Here is a 23,540-nt window from a genome sequence, read left to right on the forward strand (position 1 = left end):
TCAAAGCGCATGTATGGATGATGAATAGGACATGCACATACACAGACATGTGGCCCAAAGTACATCTTTAGCGACAGTCACCATCACCTAGACATCACCAACACACATAATCCATGCAAATCCTATGTGTGCCACTGCATGCCACTATTCAGGTGCAAAAATCAAAAGCCATGAACATGATGCCAATGTCCAGTTGAGGGTATGGGCACTAGGGGGGAAAAGGTGCTGGGTGGACCTCTCAGGGAGTGTGGGTACTGGATAAGGCAAGATACCCCTAACAATTTAGGACATTGGATTGGACCAGCTAAAGGAGTCATTCATGCAGACTGCACATATATAAATCAATGTAGATTCTAGATAATCTGCACCTGTATGTGGGAGGCTGTTGCAATCCATTTAACCATGGCAGTTGACGCCATTGCACATGGCTGCATGACCAGTCCCCCGACTCAAGAAGTCTTTGAGAGGGCAATGGCCCATCACTCAAGGTGACAAATTGAATAATGAAAAAGTGTCCCTCTTGGATGATGGGGAAAATTAGATAAAGTCCATCCGAACAAAGACGAAATATAAATTAATAAAGTCGATCTTGGACAGGGGTAAAAAAACCAACATGTCCACCCTGGGGGGCATGAGGATGGTGTGTCCACATAAGTGAACACAAAATCAACAGAAAAAAATGTCGTACCCCCTCCATGGGGTCATGAACATCAGAGCACAGATGAGAGAGGTTGTGTAGGTGGTTTGGGACTGCCATACTGTGGTGGACTAGGCTACTTGTGATACAGATGCATGCTTAAGTAAACCAATGGTGGCGAGGTCACAATGAGCTTCCTCACTAGCGGCCACCGAGTCCTCAAGTGCGCTCACTCGTGAGGCATCAAACCGCTGGGAGAGCGTCTGCCTCAAGGTGTCCATCTCTAAGTGATGGAGGGAACTTGTAGTCAACAGCTCATCATGCAGTGAATCCATTGTGCAGTGAATCCATCAACATCTCCAGCTGCAGTCTGTTTTTGTGTGCCACTGCGTCTCTATGCAGGGTATCCCACAGAGACGTCACATAAGCCTGCTAGCTTTTGATGTTGGCCTCCACACCGAGTCTGTGGGAGAGTCTTGTGTACTGCATCTCTGCATGCAGTGATCTCGTCAAGGTGTCTATCAACTGCTGCTGATGGTCCTGAGAGGCCAGATGCTGTGCAACCTGTGCAGCTGTTGAGGAGATGTTGTTCTCAATAAGGCAATGGATGTCACTTGCCATTTCCTGCAGGACCTCACCATGTTGGATGGTTGCACACACCATCTGCTGCTCCCAATCTGACTGTCCATTAAACACACATCCCCCATGTGTGCACCGCTGACGAGATAGGATGCCAGGTTGAGGTCCGTCACTGTGGTACCCCTGCCATTGGATGCAGGTCTGCAAACATGTGTTGGACCACAGCCCCTGCTGCTGAATCTGACACAGAAAAAGGCAATCTTGCAGCCATAACCACTGTTGATCCACGGCTTCTCTCTAATCAGACCTGTGTCTGTTTATTTGTTTGTTTGTTTGTTTATTGATTTGTAGGGCACACCAAACCCTTAGGTATCTGGGTGCACAGCATAACAAGAATACCTAAAGCTTAGTTACAGGTATAGACAGGTACAGGGAGTACTTGGAGGCTTAGTTACAAATGTCAAGATGTACAGGTTAGGAAGCATACACGTAAACATACAACTGCAATCATTAGTCTTAATGGTCGTTAAGGCGTAACCAGGTGAGTTTGCTGCGTCTGAAACTGTTATAAGACTGATCCCTTCTGATCTCAACTGGTAGTGCATTCAATTGATGGGCCGCTTTTACTGAGAAGCTGTTGCCTCCTGTTTGTTTAAGTCTGAATATAGGTATTTTGAGGCAGTAGGAATTGGATGTCTTAGAAGGTTGTATAGAGGTTTTTCTAATTATTCTTTCCTTCAGTTATGGAGGGGCTGCGTTATTGAGGCATTTGAAGGTTAATGATACAGTTTTAAAGAGCATCCTATCACTAATTTTCAACCAGTGATGGTTTATCCTAGCACTGGATATGTGCTCTCTAGTGGGGAGGTTCAGGGCCGTTCTGAGTGCATTATTTTGCAGTGTCTGTCATTTGTTGATGATATATTTGTTGGCTCCTAGGTACAGTGCATTACAGTAGTCCAATTTTGAAAAAAATTAGAGCATTAGCTAAGATAATGCAGCTTGCTTGTGAGAGGAAGGATCTACATGCTCTTATGAGTTTGCCAGTGTAAGCAGTGGATGAGGCCAAGGAATTTACCTGTTTTTTCAGAGTTAGCGTGGAGTCCAGATAGAAGCCAAGTGTCTTCACTTCTTTTGCGACTGTAATTATATTGCCATGAATGTTGAAGGTGCTGTAGTTAGTGTCAAGTTTTTTTAGGTTCTTAGCCGAGCCAAGGATCAGGATCTCTGTTTTATCGTCATTCAGGCAGAGGCCATGGGTTGCCATCCATGCCTGAATGAGGATGTATATTTCATTTACTAAGGCTGTATCTGAGGTGAAATTGCCAGAAAGGGGAATTCGGATCTGGGTGTCGTCCGCGTAATTTATGTAGGTGACACCCAGTCTATCCAATTTGTCAAATAAAGGCTTAGTAAAGATATTATACATGGTTGGTGAGACTAAGGAGCCCTGAGGGACGCCACATGTTGTTTGAATTGGGTCTGCTGAGGCTGAGGTGAAAAAGACTTGCATATTTCTATTGTCTAGAAAGGACTGGACCCAAGCTATGGTTTCACTCGAAAAGTGGGCAGCCGATGCCAGGTGTTTGCATAATACTGCATGCTCCACCAAGTCCAACGCTGCCGACAGATCAAAGAGGAGTAGCATAGCTGTGTTTCCTTTGTCATTGAGCTCGTCAATTAGAGCTTTAAGGTCTATTACTGCTGTCTCTGTGCCGTGCTGGGAACTGAAACATGATTAGCGGGAGCATAGAAGTTGGTTGGTCTCAAGGTACTTCTGAATTTGAAGATAGGCCACTCTATCTATTATCTTAAGGAGGAATGGGACCGTTGTGATAGGCCTGTAGTTTGTAGGGATAGATGGGTCTAAAGTTCGTTTTTTGAAAAGGGGTAGAACCCAGGATTCTTTTAAACTACTTGGGACAGTATTAGATGAAAAGGGAGCATTATTGAGTTTAGAGATAAAGGGGCTAAATCTCTGGCTGCATCCTTATTTATTTGGGCTGGACAGTTATCTCCTTTACAGTTTGACGGTTTTAGGGAGGCAATGATTTTTTCAGTTTCCTGAATGGAGACTTTAGAGAATTTAAATGGAGCTAAATCAGGCTTGTCATTAGGAGTGGTAGTGGTTGATATTTCGGCAAGGGGAGAGAGGCTTGTTTTACTATTATTTTAGTTTGCAGTATTTTTATGTTATTTGCTAGGGCATTTTCAATGCTAGTGCACCATTACACTTTAGGTACGTTATCCGGCTGAGGTATGGCCGATTCTAGTTCCCGGAAGATCACAAATAATTCCTTTGTATTGGAACATGCTTTGGAGATTCTTTCATTGTAGACTTCTTTTTTTGTTTGGATAATTTCTTTCTTGTAATTATTGGCACAGAGTTTTAGTTTTAGTTTATTTTCTTCCATTGGGGAATGTTGCCATGTGGTTTCTAACTTCCTTTTTTCCAATCTGAGTTCTTTGAGGTGAGGGGTGAACCAGGTATTAAGGTGAGTCTGTTGTTTACTCTTGCGTACATTAAGTTGGGCAATGGTATCTAGGACCTTAACCATAGTGTCATTATGGGAGTCCACCAGAGTATTTGGGTCGGAATTGCTTGGCAAGGCATTAATCACAGGAAGGAGGAGAGGTCGGATGTTGTCTGGTGTGATATTTTTCTTCGATCTATTGGAAAGAGGGGGTGCCATAATTTTATCTTTATCTATGAGTTTGTTAAGTGTTAAGCTGAAGTCAATTAGGCAATGGTCAGTCCAAGGTCGGGATGTAATTTTAGGGATTGCTGTTGGGCAGTTTAAGGTGGCTACCCAGTCTAGGGCCCTGCCTTTATCGTTGGTGGGGGAGAGGACTTTTTGGATGAGGCCATGTTCTGCAAGCATGGTAGCTATCGCTTGTGCTTGTTTGTCATCCGGATCGTTGAATCCTAAATTGAGGTCACCCAAGATAATTATCTGGGATGAATCTTTTGTATTGATAGCTAAGAGGCTAGATATGTCCTCTTCAAATGAGCCTAGGGGTCCTGGTGGCCTATCTATAAGGTAGATGGTTACAGTGCGGCAAGGGGATATAGGCAGTTTCGCCGACAGTAGTTCACAAGATTTTATTGGGGGTTGCGTGGATAGTCTTAAGACCAGGTTAGCTTTAGCAATTATAGCTAAGTCACGTCCTCTAGAATTAGGTCTGTCCATTCTTAAGAGTTGATAGTCTTCTGGTATCGCTAAAGTGAGCACTGGGCCTGCTGCCTCATGCAGCCAGGTCTCTGTGACCGCTAGGAGGTCGAGGTTGTCGGATGTTAGAATATCGGCTAGTTCGGTGGCGTGAGCAACGACAGATCTGGCATTAATCAGTACTCCCAGCTATCGTAGTTGTACTAGGTGATCTCTGGGATTTCAAAGTTACTGGTATGTGTTCTTTCGTTTTGGCATCTGAAGTAGTTTGCATGTGGATTTGCGCCATATGCAGAGTGGTATGTTTAGAATAGGTACAGCGGTTTAAGTGGGTGTTGCTAGTCATTTTAGGTTCATAGAGAGAGGAGAGTCTAGCTCGAAGCCTAATATTTCTGTTCAGTGTAGGACAAGGTGCATATTTGATTTGATCCATGGTTATCAAGATTATTTGTATGAACAGCAGTGGTACAGATAACAGCAGGGTTTTGCTGATATACATCGTGCGACTGCAGTAGACTGGATCAGAGGGGCTAAAGCTAATACCCAGTTGGCATAAACTAGGTCAGGGTAGATTCAGAGTAGGTGTGGTAGGCTACGATAGTCTATGTTCAGCCTAGACAAAGCCGGCTAAATTCAGCCTGGGCACAGTGGTTTGCATGGGCTAGATTCAGCGTGGGCAGAGTAGGATAAATTCAATATGGGCATAGTGGGTGAACTTCAACAACATAGGCAGAGTAGGCTAAGTTAAACATAGGCACAGTAGGCTAAATTCAACAGCATAGGCAAAGTACGCTAAGTTAAACATAGGCACAGTAGGCTAAATTCAACAGCATAGGCAAAGTAGACTAAGGTAAACATAGGCACGGTAGGCTAAATTCAACAGCATAGGCAAAGTAGGCTTAGTTAAACATAGGTACAGTAGGCTAAGATGAGCATGGGCACAGTGGGCTGGATTCAACAACATGGGCACAGTAGGCTAAGTTGAGCATAGGCACAGTGGGCTGGATTCAACAGCACAGGCAAAGTAGGCTAAGTTCAGTAAAGTCGCATTAGTCTGCAATGGGTTGGATTCGGCATAGGCAGAGTAGGCTACAATCAACATGGGCCCGGTGTGATGGATAAGTGCAATGCAAACAGAGGGAATAAGTTAGTGGTTGGGGAGCAGTTTGCCGGGAGTATAGAATTCAGCGGCACCGATGTGCAAAATGCGCCACACAAGTACAAAGCTCGCGCTAAGCAGTACGTGAGCAGACAAGGTAAGATGCAAGTAAACAAATATAATCCATGTTGGCCTATCCAATGACAAAGAATCAGCATGACACCATGACAATAAATAACAGCCAGTAAAGGTATTGGTAGTAACTGGCGGCCTGAAGGAGGCAGATGGTATAGAATGTCCTAGAATAGCAGATAAAGGCAAGTCATATGCACAGGTCTAGCAGGTAATGGATCACATATAATAAAGCAATATGCATATTCATAGGATTACAGTGTTTACAATAGATTGTGACAAAGGAATGGGTGGGCTGGACACTGCATGCTAATGCAATACAAGAATATATTGGGCAGATATATAACAGCAGTTTGGCATGAGAGGGCCATATGCATCAGTTAGGTTCAAGCACAGTGGATACGAGCTATGTAGTACAAGGTGAGGTGGTCAAAGGTTCATTAAGGGGAATGTCAACTTGCTATGGGCAAGTTGTAAGTTTGAGCAAAGTAGGGTGAGTAGTATTTTACGTATGTGGACCGTGGATTGTAGGCCAAGAAGGTGGGCACACGATGTGAAATAGCATGTGAGACTTACCGCGTTGCGGTGGTTGAGGCTTCAGACAGGAGAAGCGTGAGCAGAGTAGAACCAGCTTCCAGGGTGGGCGTATAGTTAAGTTTGGGTACAAACTTACTGCAGGTGAAGATCTGTATGCATCGAGAGTTGGCAAGACTGGGAGTATACTGGATAGGTGCTTTGCACAAACAGGCATAGATTTGTGCCTCACGGCTCAGACGCGGCGTGACAGGCTGGGATAGGCATCAGCCTTCTTTCGGGGCCTTCCTGAGAAGGGCCGGCTTACGCCTGCTGGCGAGTGATTGGCCTCTTCGTAGGCAGGGCTGGCCAATAGGGGAGGCAGACGGCTCTGGGTGGGGCTAGGCAGGGAGGGTGGAAGCCTAAGACTCCCGGGTGCCCATCTTGGAGCGGGCACCCACGTGCTCCACAGTGTGGGAGCACTGACAAAAAGTGGATTTAACGCTGCGTGGCATTGATCTTGACCTGCAGCTGATATTCTTCAGCAGGCAGTGGTTGAAGCGCATTCAGCTGCACTTTTTAGATAAAAAAAGCATGTCTCCTGGCTCACCTCTTCAGACTCAATGGCCCCATCCGGACTGCCCAGGAATCCTCCATGTCCTTCAGTGAGTCCTACATATCTGATTTGGCATCTTAATGTAAAAAATTTGAACAATCAGGAAAAGAGTCTGTGACCCTTCCGAGGAGAGCCTGCAGCAGGTGTGGATTCTCACAGGGCACAACACCTCAGCCTTCACTGGCAGACTGTCGTGCTTCCCTCTCCTCATCCACCTCCACCTCTGTGTCTGCTGCATCATCACCTGCACACAGAGAGACTACATTCTGAGGTATGAGTACCTGGCAAATCATGCATATGTGCATTGCAATGCATACAGACACAAAATGGCCAGCAGCACATACATCAAACATTGTACCTGAGCACACTGTGACCTGGAAGGCACAGATGAATGCCATTTGGTGATCTGTGAAACCATGCCAGAGCATATCAGGCCATGCAACATGGCAGGGTTAGTGGGGTAAAGAGCACATTAATTTCCACAGACATGATTGAGAGTGATTCACGTCAGTGGATGGATAGATGTCTGTGCATCATCAGTGAGCCCCTAGACTTCTTCTATCATGTCTTATTGCAACCTGTCGAAGTGTGACATGTGCATCTGCTGACCCAAAATTGCATTCAGGCATATATGTTGCTATGATCTCCCAACCACCATCGCAACATTGCCCCCCGCCAGATAAGTGGTTGGTTACAATAACATGCATCTCAACCATGTGTGAGGAGAGTGTGACTTGGAAATGACGAATGCACGCTTGCATGGCCACTGCTCCATTGACACTCCAAATGTGGAATGTATTACACTGAAACATCTAGTGACCATCCACATCTATTCCTGTATGGAAGACAGCCACATGCGTCTATGCACCAACATTATTACTCATCCATGTCCACCAGCAGACAGGGCCAGGGAATGGATGACTGTGAAACCATGCACCCATTGCTGTGATTCTCTGTGAGTCATGATTAGTGTTTGCAATTGACTATACACATGCATGACACTGTGAATGTGTCCCATAAGATGTGTATTGCATGCCATTGCCACACATACGAGCACCGGCACAGCAGTGAAATCCGGCAGACAGTGATATATACAGTGACACCAGAATAATTCTTGGTGAGTGGGCACTGCTGTTTTTGCTATCTTTGCTTGTTTGATTCTGTGAAATCACAATTTTGTTACATAAGCAAGTGGGATGCAAACCCAATTTTAAGTGCCTCTGTGTCGGGCACAGTAAATAATTAGAAAAGAAGGAACCTAGGCTTGTCAGCCTTCGGAGTGAGCTGCACACCGTTAAGTCCACTTAGTGGTTATCATCTATTTTTTCGTAAAAATAAAGATTGTGTTCAAGGTTAGTTAAAAATAAAGTAAATTAGTTTTATTCACTGGTCACAATGATCCTCAATGGAAACTTGTGTTTTCAATTTTGAATTATAGGCAAATGCATCCGTGGCTGATGCATTTCGGACTATCTAAGTCCTTCTTCAGGGCATGTATTCATCAGCTGCCAGTGTTCTTATCTGTTAAGCTAGTGTGCTACTCTTCCGTCGTGATCAAGACTCTAAATCAGTCTAGTCGCCGACTTGGTCTGCAAAAATATTCAATGTTCTGACTGTGTGCACAAAATTGAAAACACAAGTTTCCCTTGAGAATCATTGTGACCAGTGAATAGAACTAATTTACTTTATTTCCAACTAACCTTGAACACAATCTTTATTTTTACAAAAAAATATACTTTGACGCCAACATGTATGACACAAGGACACCATGCAATCACCTCTGTGAATGCAGGTCATGTGATAGAAGTGTACATGGAAGCATTCATGCAGTGTCCATGGATGGCTACCAACTGGAGCCAACTATACTCAAACACATAAATGAGCATGTCATACAAAATTATCAGCACATACAATATGCACGAATGCCACTCGCCAGATGTGTTGACATAGGTGTTCATGCCTCCCACACCAACCACCTGCTGACTGCTGATGAGTCAACTTGTAACCTTTTCAAAAAGAGTCAGCTATTCCACCTCTGGATGTCCCCCTGCAGTGGCCTGGGCAGAGGTCATGTTGCCACTGAGCTTCTCCTTTGTCCTTCGAATGAGGTTAGTACACCGATTGAGGACCTGTGCAGCAGTGTGCCTCTCCAGACCACAAGTGTTTATGAGGTCCCTGACCTCCTGACACATCCTCTGCAGCTGCGTGGGAGTATGGGTACTGTCAGCCAATGGGTAGAGGTCCACATCGTGTTCCTGGGCATACTCTGTGAGGATTTCCAGCTCCTCACTGGTTAAGCGTGCTTTCCTTGGTGGCCCCTTCTCCTTCACCTGTGCCACATCGTGGGGCAGTTCCTCTTCCTGCAGGGTTACCCCCCTTGGCCCCAGTGGCCCTTGGTGGTGTTGGTGCACCTGTAGGTCTCTAACCATATCTTTGTCCTGGTGCAGGTTCAACTGTAGTCTTAGGCTGACCATTTCCTCCTCCTGGAGCACATGTGGGCTTACCACGTCCCTGTCCTCTCCCTCTCTGAACCGTCCCATTCATGGGGCATGCGAACAGAAAAGCACCCCCAAAATAATACAGCCTATGCGATGGGCAACATAGATAAGTGGTCCTGCAAGGCTCTGCAAGGCACCACACAAAAGAAAATGCGGTACGTGGTCTGTAGAGGGCCCTGCAAGCCACCCAACAAAATAAATGTGGCACATGATGCGTAGAACCACTCCAAGGCCTACCACAAAGGAAAATGGAGTACACAATGCACAGAGGACTCACCAAGGCACCCAACAAAATGCAGTACGCAATGCATAGAGGGCTCTGCAAGGCACCCAACAAACAAAAATGCGGTACGCAATGCGAAAAGCGCTCAGTGAGATGAGTGTCTACAATCGCAAATCCTCCATCTCCGTACCTTCACACACACAATTGAAAATGTGCATCCCACCCCTTAAATCTCCACATCGCTGTTGTGGGCCACATAGGCATGCTGCATTCGGTGCGTAGAATGGGAATTATGTGCCAAGGCACCTTACTTTGATCTCCACACTGCCTCGTGGCTCAATGAGCCAGAGAAGTTCTTCCTGACTGTGCCAAATATTTTGCTAATTCTGCCCTGTATTGCCTCACAACCTGACCATCTGCTGCTGCCTGGTAGTGTGTGAGTGTCTGCTGCCCACTAATACTGCATTGGAGTGCCTGCTGTACCCGCATTGCTCGGTTCTCCTGTGGCTGACCTGTAAGGCCCTGTGACCACATAGTCTGCTGTCTTGGGACTTCCATCACCACCACAGCTCCACTGCATCAGCAGGTCCCAGCCAGCCCACATTTACCTCAAAGGTGGTTACGTCTGCTCTATCTTCCGCTCCATCGAGCAGCACCCACATGGTAGTGAGACAGAGATCTGCCAACTTCACCTACACTGAAGTTAGCATCCTGGCAGAATGGGTCCTGATGAATTATGATGTCCTCTTCAACCAAGCAATGCAGCTCAGAAAGGATGAACATATGAGGATCTGGGAACACATCATGGCTACCATGAACACAGAGGGGGGTGGCAGTCCGTTCCATGAAAAAATACGAAGAAGCGCTGAGAAGACCTAAAGCACCTGAGACATAATAAGTTGATGGCAGAACTCGAGACAGGTGCCACCATGGAGGTGCACCATGCAGGCTGCCATCAGATGTCAACGCTTCAGGACTGAGTCCAGGAGAGGTTCTACCCAGCACTCCCCTCCCATATCCTTGACTGGAAAGTACGTCTGAAAGCTGCTGGTGAGTACCCATGAGGTACACTGCTGTACTGTATATGTGTGTTGTGCACGGTTATGCATGATTGCAGGAACTCCCTTCTGTTCACAGCATGTGTGTTGCATTGATCTACAATAACATTCAGCCTCCTCTAGATGCTGGGAGTATGTTATGGCAGACATCTGTGAAGTGGACAAGCGTAGGCATGAGCACTGTCAGTTCATGGTTATTTGGTGAACTTGTGCATATGCAAAGTGAGTTGATGACAAGTGTTCTGACAGGTACAGATGGCAGATTATGATGTACATGGCATGTGAGGGGCATGCATGCATGACACATCAATGGGTTGCACATTTGTAAGTGAAGGTGGCATCATCCACACTCAGCAGCTAAGACTGACCCATGTGTATGGATGTCTGGAAATGTCATGTTGGTGCATTGACCTCTCAGGGACGGAAGTGTGATCTGTCAGCCCACTGCACGAGAAGTCAGAAATGATGTGTGATCATGGCATTTGTTTGGGCTGGGAGCAACAACATTGGTACACCCACCTGAGCAATGTGTCACTGTACGTGTTGCTTGCTTACTGGTAAAACTGTCAGAGGTGCAAGTTGCTACATGCAACTGGGTGGACAGGTGCAAGCAGGTGTTGTGAGATCTCTCCACTCACTTGCATGGCCATGCTGCGTGTAATTAAATCATGACTGGGTCATGTGGTCCTGCAGAGAACAGGGTGGCTTACCAGCTATGATGTTCCCAGCTGTGCTACCATACATTTGGTGTTTGACCACCCTACCAAGGGATACACAGATCACCCCTCTACCTCTGTGTTCTGCCTCCTGGGGCCATGCTGCATTTGGGTGTGGCCTTTGCCAGGAGGCCAGGGCCATGGGCTGCATGTGCCCATCGTGATCCTTTGAACTGCCCGATCCTCTGATGGTGGATCATGCGAACGCATGGTAGGTCCAGAGGGCTGGCCGACTCCAGTGGTCCAGATGGGTTATGATCTGAAATGTTCTCTACATTTCCCAGTCCTCCTCTTCAGTCACCTAGGCTGCACAGTTTACAAGTAAGCATAGTCACCTTCCTCTGGCCCACTGTTGACATTGTGTAAGGGTTGTGTCTGCCCTCCACTTGGTATTCACTGAAACACCCAGGCTCTGCACTTCCCCAGGGCAGACAAGGGCCACGCCCCACACATTGAGCCCACAGAGCTTTGCCTGCTGGGGGTACTCTTCTCAGTGGGCAAGTACTTTTGTGGCCCAGCCGGGTGTCTGGCCATCAAATGACCCTCAATGACTTGCACCACAACAGCAGGGCAGCCTGTTTGTCTGGCTCCCTGCATTCCACAGGTAAGTTTTGCGCACATGGATCATCTTGGGTTGGACTGCTTTACTGGCCATGGCCATTGAGACCGGCATTTACATGCAAGCTGTGTTGGGACGGTGTTGCCTCAAGGGCATGCCTCCTCAGGGAGTGCCGCCTTACATGCGTGTCTCTCCACTCCAAGCAATGCAGAGTCAGAACATGCCAGCAGTTCCCCAGTGTTCATGTGAGAGTACAAGGATGGTAGGCTTCCCACAGTGCCTGGCCAACACACCATGGGTGTGGGCCCATGTGAGCCATAACCATGCACTTTGCAACTGAAATGGTTTTACAACTGCATTCTAGGGTGATGACAGTTCCACGGTGCCAGCCCTCCCTTCCCCACACCAGAGATGTGCACCTGTGCATCAGCCACCCCTTTCTTACAAGATTACTGCCTGGGCCCAGGCTCTTCCTCCCACCCATTCAGCCTGGCTGCTGGTGCATGTGTGACCAACAGGAACCACCACCCTGCAGATTTGGACCATCCATTGACACTGGGCTGACACTGGGATCACACGGACAGGCCCATGGGTGTTATGCTCATCCCAGGCATGTCATCTGGCTACATACTCAAGTCAGAAGTGGCGGACAGCTAGATTAGGACATGTTACTTGAATGGATCATCATTACATGTCCTGGAGGCCCCCAGTCAAGTTGAAATATGTGCGAAGTCCACAGTACACAGTGCCTTTTTCTCATCGGACAGCAGACACTGGGCATGTGGCATTAAGTGATCATCTTCCCAGCACTGCTCATTGATCACAAGTTATTTTAATGGGGCTCAACCCACAGACTTGTTATGCAACAGTGTTTGTGGCTGAAGGCCAGATCCTGGATGGCAGCCTTATGGATAGAACTAAATCATGGCCACACGTTCATTTGTTCCTTCGGCCAATACCTTCAGCCAGGCCCAACTACCCATGTGGCTGGACTAGACCATCCAGAGGGCCTGAGTCGCAGCTGGCCCAGCTGTGTACATTTGTCTCCAGCTTGCTCCATGGACCCCACTTTGTGCATGCATTATAGTCTGTGGTTTGTGTCTTCCTGTGCGGCCATGTGGCATGGGAGCTTGAGGAACTCCTCCGTGCTGGTACCGGGGCACCAGAGCAGGTGTGTGACTACAGGCCTGGATGCTGTGGGAGTGGTTGAGCAAAGCCAGCCGTTGAAGGTTCAGGTTGGACACATGCCCCAGTAGGTGTCCCAGGGAAGTGCTAGTGGGGCTCAATAAGGTAGTTGGGGTCCCCAGGCCCCTCAGGAGGTTACTACTCTGGTGCATCAATGGCATAGCCCCGTCCTGCAAATTGTGCCACACACGTGTGTGTCACTTTGTAGGCCATGGCTGTCATGTTTCCCTGTCCCATGCGTGACTCCTCATGGCTTTCCTATTTGTAGCCTATTCCACGCTGCATGTCTATGCAAGCAGGCAAGGTAATAATGCGAGACATGCAATTCTGTTAGTGAGACATGTGCCCAGGTGCACGTCCCATGGCCCAGGCTGAGGGTTACACTTGGGTTACTTTGGCATTGGGATTGTGCTATGTCATGATTTCTTGCAATGTGTTTTTGGCCACAAGTCAATGTGCTGGGTTGACATGTGAATGTGTCATGACTGTAGCTCATTATTGTCCCTACACTTTTGTGTCATTATTCATGCTGATTGCATAGGTGTGTGTGTGTGGCAGTTGCTGGTGGACGTGAGGGGACTTAATGGTACTGTTTATGTTGTGTATACCACACATGCATTGTCACTGTATACTGATGCCAATGTTCTTTGTCGACTTTTCCACAGTTGCTATAGCTGGTCAAAGAGTGGGCAGAAGCAGTGCTGTGGAGCGGAAAAGCAGGCACAGGGCCTGTAAACCCACGCCCAGAACCAGCCACAAACTGTTGACACATCCTCTTCTGAGAGAGATGTGACGGGGAAGCACCAGTATCATCAGTCGATGCTGCTGAGGGTAAGTCCCACAAGGGGATTGTGGTGGGGGACAACTCAGCAGCTGTTGGACAGGGTGCCACACAGGGGCCATCGAGGACAGCGGACTCACTGGAGTCATCTGGTTTGATTGAGGTGGAGGTGGACAAGGCCATTGCAGCCCAGCCCATGGGGTCAGGTGGGGGCATTGAGGAGGGTGTTCAGGCTGCACCCCTGGCCCAGAGATATGTGGATATGCAGTCTACCATGGAAGGTTCTGCACAACCTCCTGTCACTGGGCCATTCACTGCAGCAATGACTCCCTTTATGGATGTCTCCACCCAGACTGATCTCCCACTTGCAGCCGATGTGGCCATCCAAGATGTTGTGCATCCTCTGTTGGCAGGTATTGCCAGGTGGATGGCAGCTACTTGGGATGATGTACATGTCTTTCAGAGGATCTTGTACAGCATCACAGGCAGGTGAGCGTTTTCCTGGCCCAGTTGGTGCATGCACTGCTCTCGGGTGGTCTCTCTGGGCTGGGCACTACAATTGCCCTCTCATCCACTTACTCCACTGTGCCCTACTAGTCCTCTAGGGAGCCTAACATGTAACATACTAAGCGGCCCCCTGTGCACCAGTCCCACCACCACTGCCTAGCCTGGATGTGCCTATGACCCTGCCGAGGTGGAAGTCACAACAATGCCTAATGTGGTGGTCAATGTGCAACTCAGAAACAGGCAGTGGAGGGACAGCTTGCATTTCAGAGCAGTGTGGGTGCCGTACTCCCCCAACAAGTGTCATCAATTCCAAGGGGGTATACTCAGAGAGCTCACACATCAAGGCAGCAGCAGATGGTGGCATTGAGGAGGCACATTCTGTAGGGCATAGCCCCCCAGAGGCTGATACCTGGTCAAGATTAGGCCAGGGGAGCACCTGAGTCTCAAGACTGTTGCGTCGTCAAGAGGAGAGTATGCAATGCAACAAGAGGTGTCGAGGAAGTGGGCAATGGATGTAGCAATCAGGAGGGCCAGGACAGAGGTGGATGAGAGGTTTGTGAGGAGGCAGGCAACAACAGCAGCCCGCCTAGAGTCTGTTGTTGTAGATGGACAGTTGACCCTGGTCGAAGCCCTACCTGACATCTCAATGGACTAGCCTGCTGCCTGTATACATAGTTTTGATAGTGTTAGGTTTATTTTTTGACACTTCCTTGTTTTAATCCATGGACATGTTTACCCTTCCCCTTGTTTTCATGTAAATAGTTTAAATGCAAGTTGTGATGATCTTTATACCACACTTCTTGTAGTCTCTTTGTCCCTGTGTTAATTTGCTTCCGACATCTTCTCCAAGTGCATACATTTCTATGTGCGTCATGTCCGTTGGGGCCTCATTGTGTGTGTTTCATGTTGTTACTGTGATGTTTGCTGGGCGATGTGTGCACGTCACGTGTGTGGTAGGTGTAGCACCCATGCTCATTGACCATGGGTGTTCTCTTGTAGATGTGGGCAAGGGAGGTGCTTTGTGATTCACATTTCTTCCTACTTTGTCCTGCACATTTGTTGCTTGCCTAAATGCGTGCTTTGCAATACAGGGATGTTGTTGGATTGCGTACATGGTGTGAATGTGTGTTTGAGAGTTGTATGCTATGGTTGAGTCTGCACTCCATTGCTGTATGTGTTCATATGTTTATTGATGTTGCATGTTGTTGGTGCTTTACATGGTGGCATTGTTCGGATTGACTTGGATCTATGCACATGTGTTACACATCTATGAGTGGAACCAACAGACAGCTGGAGGTGGCACTGGCTGATCATCTGATTCCATTCTACATGCAGGGGCACAGTGTATATTGTGTCAGTGTGTTAGTGTTGTTGGAGTGAAGTGTTTTGTTGTGTGTTCAATGGTATACATAGAGGGGTGGTTGTGGTTATGTGTGAGATGTATCATGATGCTGTTGGGGGGTCTCTTATTGGGGATTGATACTAATTAGTTCATATGCATTGCCACCTCTCCAGCTGGTTTAGTTGTGTGTTTTATCTGGTGACAGCTCCCTCCTGTCTGCTCATTCGCTACTGGAGCCTGAGTCAGTTGTATTTTAAGTTCCTTTCTGGTGCACTGATTGTTCACATGTTCCTTTAGCCCTTTCTTGTCAATGTATGTGTGACCACACATATTTCACTGGTGTGGGCATTTGGCATTTTGTGGGCTGAGGTGGGATGTGGGCTCAGTGTGGATGAGTGGGCTACACTCATCAGTTGTGTATTCAATGGTAGATTTCTGTGCCCCCCCCAAGGCAAGGCCACCCACCCGCACACCTCTGCCACTACCTGCTCTCATATCGTCCATCACCTCTGCCACTGGAATGCAGCTGAGTTCCATGAATGACTCTTCATTGAAGCTCCACACATGTTCAGTCTCCTTGACTTGCACATTCTCTGACAAACCTTCACATCACCCAACCCCAAGCCTGTTCTACTTGGGTCGCTACAGGGACTTTGCCACCCCAACCTACCTATGTACACTCTAATATGCACACATGCATTCTAAATCAGTCGGATCAATCCATGATTCCTCATACTTCAGTTCTCCAAGGCCATTTTCCTTCAGCACTTTGAGGCCATTGCAATGGCACAAAGGCACTATATAAATGGCACATTGCATTACATTGTATTAGTATCTCACATATACAAGGAGTTATCAAAGTGAATCCTGGGTGACAGTTTGTTATCCTGTTGAAATGCAGCTGCATGTGGTCTACCAGGGAGTCATGGTGGAAGCTACAGTCCTGGATTCAACAACAGTGCTCCAAGTTGTTCATTTTTGTGGAGGATATGTGGCAGGTGAACTTCATGGTGGAGGCAGGCCGGTGTAGTCAAGGTAGGTTGTTGCTCCACATTGGACTAGTGGGGGAGTGGACTAGCAGGGGTAGCCTGGTGTAGTGGGTGGAGATCTGTGGAAGAGATGGGAGGGCAAACGTGCAGCAGCACCCTGGGGCAGTGGGCAGAGGAGAGTGGGGTGGCGGGAGGTATGAGGACTTGAGGGGGCAGCCTGGGGTAGTGGGCAGAGGTCAGTGGGGATGTAGGAGGAGGGCAAACAGCAGGATCTGCCTGGAGTAGTGGGCAGAGGTCTGTGGTGGTGGTGGGAGTTGTGGGGACTTGCAGGGGCTGCCTGGGGTAGTGAGCAGAGGTCAGTGGGGGTGGTGGGTGGTGTGAGGGCTTGAGGGGGCTGCCTTTGGTAGTGGGTGGAGACCAGTGGGGGTGGTGGGAGGTGTGAGGACTTGAAGGGGCTGCCTGTGATGGTGACTAGGGGTCAATGGGGGTTTAGGGAGTAGGGCAAACTAGCACAGGCTGCCTTTAATAGTAAGCAGAGGTCAGTGGGGGTGGTGGGCAAACTAGAAGGGGCTGCCTGTGGTGAGGGAACAGGTTAATGGGGATGGTGGGAGGTGTGAGGACTTGAGGGGGCTGCATGAGGTAGGGGTGGAGCTGACTAGGGGTGATGGGAGGAGGGAAAACTAGCAAGGGCTGCCTGGGGTGGTGGGCAGAGGTCAGTGGGGGTGTTGGGGGTGTAAGGACTTGAGGGGGCTAGCAGGGGCAGTGGGTGGAGGTCAGTGGGGGTGGCGGGATGAGGGAAAACTAGCATGAACTGCCTGGGGTAGTGGGCATAGAGGTCAGTGGGGGTGGTGGGAGGTTTTAGAACTTGAGGGGGCTGCCTGGGGTTGTGGGTGGAGGTCAGTGGGGGTGGTGGGAGGTGAGAGGACCTGATTGGGCTGCCTGGATTAGTGTACAGAGGTCAGTGGGCATGGTGGGAGGTGTGAGGACATGAGGGAGCTGCCACGGGTAGTGGGAAGACGTCCGTGGGGGTGGTGGGAGGTGTGAGGACTTGAGGGGGCTTCCTGGGGTAACTGGCAGAGGTCGGTGGGGGTGGTGGGAGGAGGGCAAATTAGCAGATCCTTCCTGGGGTAGTGGGCGGAGGTCATCGGGGCACTGGGGGAGGCAAAACTATCAGGGGCAGCTTGGGGTAGTGGGCAGAGGTAAGTGGGGGTGGTGTGGGGTGTTAGGACCTGTGGGGGCTACCTGGGTTAGTGGGTGGAGATCAGTGAGGGAGTTGGGAGGAGGAAGACTAGCAGGGACTATGAGGGATAGTGGGCAGAGGTCAGTGGGATGGTCAGAGGAGGTAATCTATCAGGGGCTGCCTGAGGTAGTGGTTAGAGGACAGTGGGGTGGTATGAGGACTTGAGGTGGCTTCCAGGGCTAGTGGGCTGAGGCCAGTGGGGGTGGTGGGTTGTATGAGGACTTGAGGGGGCTACCTGGGGTTGTGGGTGGAGGTCAGCAGGGGTGATGGGAGGTGAGAGGACTTGATTGGGCTGCATGTGGTAGTGGACAGAGGTCAGTGGTGGTGGTTGGAGGTGTGAGGACTTGAGAGGGCTGCCTGGTGTAATGGGCAGAGGTCAGTGGGGGTGATGGGAGGAGGGAAATCCAGCAAGGCCTGCCAGGTGTAGTGGGCCAAGGTCACTGGGGATAGTGGGAGGAGGGTAAACTAGCAGGGGCTGCTAAGGGCAGTGGGCAGAGGTCATTGGGGATGGTGGGAGGTGTGAGCACTTGTGGGGGCTGCCTTGGTTAGTGGGCAGAGGTCAATGAGGGTTTTGGGAGGAGGGCATACTAGTAGGGGCGGAATGGGGTAGTGGTTATAAGTCAGTGAGGGTGGTGTGAGGACTTGAGGGTCCTGCCTGGGGTAGTGGGCCAAGGTCAGTGGGGGTGGTGGGAGGAGGGCGAACTAGCAGGGGTCGTCTGGCATAGTGGGCTGAGGTCAGTGAGGGTGGTGGCAGGTGTCAAGACTTGAGGGGGCTGCTATGATTTAGGGTTGAAGTCCCACAGTTTGGGTGCGGCATTCACTTAGGGATGATGGTCCGTAGTTTCACCAGGTTGCTGACTGGATTTACAGGAGACCGTTTGCAGTTTCGCAGAGTACTAGCTTGTATTGTGGGGGAAGGTCCACAGTTTTGCCGGAGTGCTGGCTTGAGTTGAGGGGGATGCTTCATAGTGTGGTCGGGGTGCTCACTTGAGTTACAGGGGATGGTCCGCTGTTTCCCTGCGGTGCTGCCTTGAGTTATGTGGGATGGTGTACAGTTTCACTGGAGTGTTGACTTCAGTTGCAGGGGATGCTTCGCAGTTTGGCCAGGGTGATAAATTGATTTACAGGGGATGGTTAGCAGGTTCGCCTGGGTGCTTACTTGAGATATGGGGGTCGATTTGCAGTTTTGCCGGGATGCTGCCTTGCCTTACATGTGATGGTACGCAGTTTCACTAGGGTGCTTCTTTCAGCTACGGGGGATGTACCGCAGTTTTGACAGAGTGCTGAATGGTGGTGCAAAGGCAGGGGTAAATGTTGTTTGTTGGCACTAGTATTTGCATGCATACCCGCTGCAATTCTTCGTTGTTTGTGATGCAGGTTGCTTTGTGCTTTATAATCCATGAATCAACAAACAGCAATACACATTTTGCGTGCCCAAGTAGGCACACTGTTCTTTATGGCTCAAAATAGTTTGCGAAGACTTAGCATTTTTCTATGAATTTGGCCATTTGTGTGCACAAGAAGTAACATTTGCTGAGCGATTAGTATCAACTTACTACAGAAAAATCCAAAATGCATCTTGTTTTACAGTAGCCAAATTATAGAACCTTAGCACTGGTGCAAGTGCAGCGTTGCATGGTATTAACAGTAGGGAAACTTTGCGCTGGCGCAAAAAACATTGGATAAAAACCTTTGCACCATGTGAAGCACAATTTTGCATAGTATTAGCACTAGGGCAAAAATGATGCTTGTGTACAAATATATACTTTCAATGCATTATTGTACCAGGGAAAATGTGCCCGAGTGCCTGCACCTTTCCATATTAGCACTAGAGCAAACTTTGCCCTGTGTCAAAAATGAATGAGCAGAAAGGACATATTTGCCCCAGTACTAATACCAGAGTAATACCATGCAACATGGCACTTGTCATGGTACGGTTTTCTAATATGCCCCCAATGTTTATGGCACTGGGGCAAACTTTGCCTTAGTACTGATACCGTTCAACCCTGAACTTGCAAAGTTTCTGTGGTCTGGCTCGTAGACGTGGTGCAAAGCAGTGGTTTATTATCCTGCGCATGATTAGGAAGTTAATGGCTCGTGCTTTGGTTTCATTTATATTCTGCACTGTGCCCGTATTTTGACACATGAGCTGTTTTAGTGCCAATCAGGGACGTCTGTAAAGTTGAACAGGTGCAATATATATGTTATGTTCTGTAAGATCTGTTCCTATTAGTATTGTTTGGAGTGGCTAGTGGCTCCTTGAGGTGCTGCATAGCGTCATTTCTACATTGCAACCACAATGAACGCTGGCTTAAATTAAAATGAACACAGCAGGCAAACCAAAGTACTCGCCATTACTGCCCATGAAGTATGCCCGTAATCGTTCATTCCATGCTGCATTTTGCAACCACCCCGTTCCGCACGTTACCCACAAAGACATGTGAAACGCTCTTTGTCTTCGTAGTTCGGTGTGCACCATATAAAAACCCACATACAAGTCCAGCTACAAATCTAAAGTTCTGATCAAATGGTTCTCAGGAACTTGGCCTACTGAAGACTTCATTAAGCAGGGTGAAGCCACTGAAGCATGTTAATCAAAGTTGAATGATGTTCCCCTGTGTAGATTTTACCACTTGAACCTTTGCATTGTCCAAAAGGTGTATTGCACTTGCATCCTGTTCATCATTTTAATTTCCATTAACCCTAGATGCATTACTTTTATGTTGATTACCTTTTTCATTATTACTTTTGTTAACAAAGTGGTACCTCAGTCGTTGCAATAAATTACTGTGAATTTGTTTGGGTCTGAGGTCTTGTTGGGATGGAAATGAGCCTATCCCACCCCCCTATGGGGCTTCCAAACAAAATGGACCCCATATGAGGCAATATAATTTACAAGGGGGAAGCCCTATACATCATCAGATACCATGCAGCGCATAGAGGTAGTGGTCAGCACAAATAATATGCCTTCAACCCACGACTCCAGTTTGTATTCACATGGGGTTACAAAGCCCAATTTCTGCACAACATGCTGGCTCAGCTTGAGCCCGGTTCCAACGTAAGTCCATTTCCCTCTTGTCCCATCAGTATTACGAATAGTTAGAAACGCCTCAAGGAATGTTCCCTGCAAAGAGCGTGAGACAGCACCAGGCTCCGCGCTGCAACCATTCATCTCTGCTAACCTGCCATCAGGCCGCTAACCATCACCCAGCTAGGCCGGAGCTGGCCTCACACCACTGACTCGACCCTCACACCTTTGAATTCTTGATAAGCCCAGGACCCCCAGGTCCCAAACTCCATAAAGTGTCCACCAAAGATCTAAAACCACAGCAGCTGTATTTCCTGCCAGACGCAACACTCGTCCCCTGTAGCATGAGGTACTGGGATGGGTAGATAAAAGATCAAACCCCAAAGGGGAGATATTGGGTGCGAGAACTGCAGTATCAATAACACCTGAATGTATGGGTCAGCATGCTGTATTTTATCCTCTCTTCCACCTGGCACCATTTCCCGTGCTAGCCCAGGTGCGGGCCACAATTAATGAATAGTCCGTCTCAGTTGTTAAGTTTAGATAGGAACTTTGTGGTTTACGCATGCCCTGACCTTCATCGCGAGGATGTCCCAGCTGAACCACGTGGATCCAGATCATCAGGGAAGACCCAGCCAATTACTGCTTAGCATCTCCTATGGAGGAAGCCCATGTGTATGGTGCCTCCAACCAGTGGCCCTGGATTGTACCCTATGTTGTGACTTTTTCTGGGGTTATAAGCAATTGTTTGATAATGAAAGAACAGAGTGCTCTAGAGCAGCAGAGTTCTTTGCTGGCACTTGTATTCTGTACGAGTAAACCTTGTTATCCTTGCAAACCTCTCTTGGCTTATTTCCCTAGTGAGTTGTATTTACTCTGGAGTGTGCGTATCAAGGGACTTGCCTTCATTTGGTGACCCAAAAGTGATTCCTCAGCCCCCGTACTAGCAGCAATATGCAGGTGGCCTCTCCAGATGGGCCTTGCCCAACTACACTGACCAGTCCCCTAAAACACATATGCAGCCGAAGTGGTCCTTGTAGGTCCCGTCTTTGCAGAAATCCGGCCTGCTCGTTGGAGCGGGGTGCGGCCCCAGGGAGAGGCTGTGTTGTGGATAACTGGCGAATGGAGGCTTTCGGAAGAACGTGGACATGTGAGTATAGATTGCAATTAATTAACAAGGTCTGGGGCAGGTCATGGGGTTGAATGAAAGGAGTAAACACGCAAGGAGTGAAAGCAGAAATATGGATTGGATGTTGATTGTTGAGGTTTTTATGGCCATTTTTTCTTAGTTAATTTTTTAAGATATACAGAGATATCTTAATTTAACAAACAAGAGGAAGGAAAGGGAGCCCCCCGGAGTAAAGGGGGAAGGTAGTGCCACGGTGCAGTGTCCCGACCAGTGCAGAAAAAGAAATATAAGGAGAAAATTAGGAGTGCTGTATAGTTAGAGGGCTCAGGAAAAGTAGTGAATGTTGTTTTAGGCCCAAGAGGGACGGGTATGGTGTGTGTGCATGTGTGTATGTGGAAGAGAGAAAAGTGTTTTGGGAACTAAAGAAGGCATTGTAGGGGGGAAAAAGAATTGAAGTAACTGTTTATTTTTTGGTGGAGAATATTTTTTGGGCTACCCTGACTGACCACCTATTTATGACTATAATAAAGATGTTCTAAAGGGTGATGGGACAGGGAGAAAGGGGAGCAGACTCCATTGAATACCAAGGGGGGTACACACACCCCCTGGACCACATATGTAAGACCATACCCCTATACTGTGAAAAGATCAGGAAATACCACAATCAATGGGTAACAGAAACTAAAGAAGAAGGAATGACCCACTCCTGGCCAGAGGGGGGATCCTTCGATAAATGTGCCTTAGAACATATGTCTACATACTTGACTGCAAATACAAGATGTGTCAACTACAGAACCGGTGAGAAATATTGGATTTATGGAGAATGTTCGAAGAAACAGAGGGCCTGGAGAAGAGGTTAATAACACCTGAAAATAGGATGGTGACCGACACGTGGGAAAGTGATAGGGGGGGGGAACAAACAAAGAAACTTTACTCAATATTAACTAAACTGGCAGAAGGGTACACAAATCCAACCTAGGTGCCTGGGGGAACAGTATTAGCAGGCCATTGTAGAGCCCTGCCACCTCCATATGTTGCACCCCCCACAGTGTCCACCCATACAAGTGTGAGAGCGAGAGATCTTGAAGTGGCATTATCGAGCACATGCATAGGATTAGCTAGATTACGAGCAGCTTGTGAGACAACCAGGGCAACAGAAGTTCAGGGGACTTCTTGTTCAGAATTGAAGTGCACCCATATGAGCTGCACGTGTAGTAAGGGATGGGGAAACAGAAAGCTTTGGGTACGAGAACATAGGGCCCGTAAGGGGGGATGAGGAATACTGGAGTGATTTCGAGGACACAGAGGAAGGGACAATGGGAGTGGTTGAGTTAGCACCCCAAACAACACCGAGGGTAGAAAGCCTGTGGGATGAAATGTTGAAAGAACAGTTTGGGAGAATAGAATTGGCAAAGAGAAAGGGAAGCCAAAACAAAGTTGTAAATGCCCTTAATTCACAAAGGAGCAGTTCGCCCTCATTATGTCCCTTGGGCTCAGATGGACAAAAAACAACCTCCTTAAATCCCTCCCCTGCTCACG

The sequence above is a fragment of the Ambystoma mexicanum genome, chromosome 9 (genome assembly GCF_040938575.1).
Source record: "Ambystoma mexicanum isolate Mex_15411 chromosome 9, UKY_AmexF1_1, whole genome shotgun sequence".
Lineage (NCBI taxonomy): Eukaryota > Metazoa > Chordata > Amphibia > Caudata > Ambystomatidae > Ambystoma > Ambystoma mexicanum.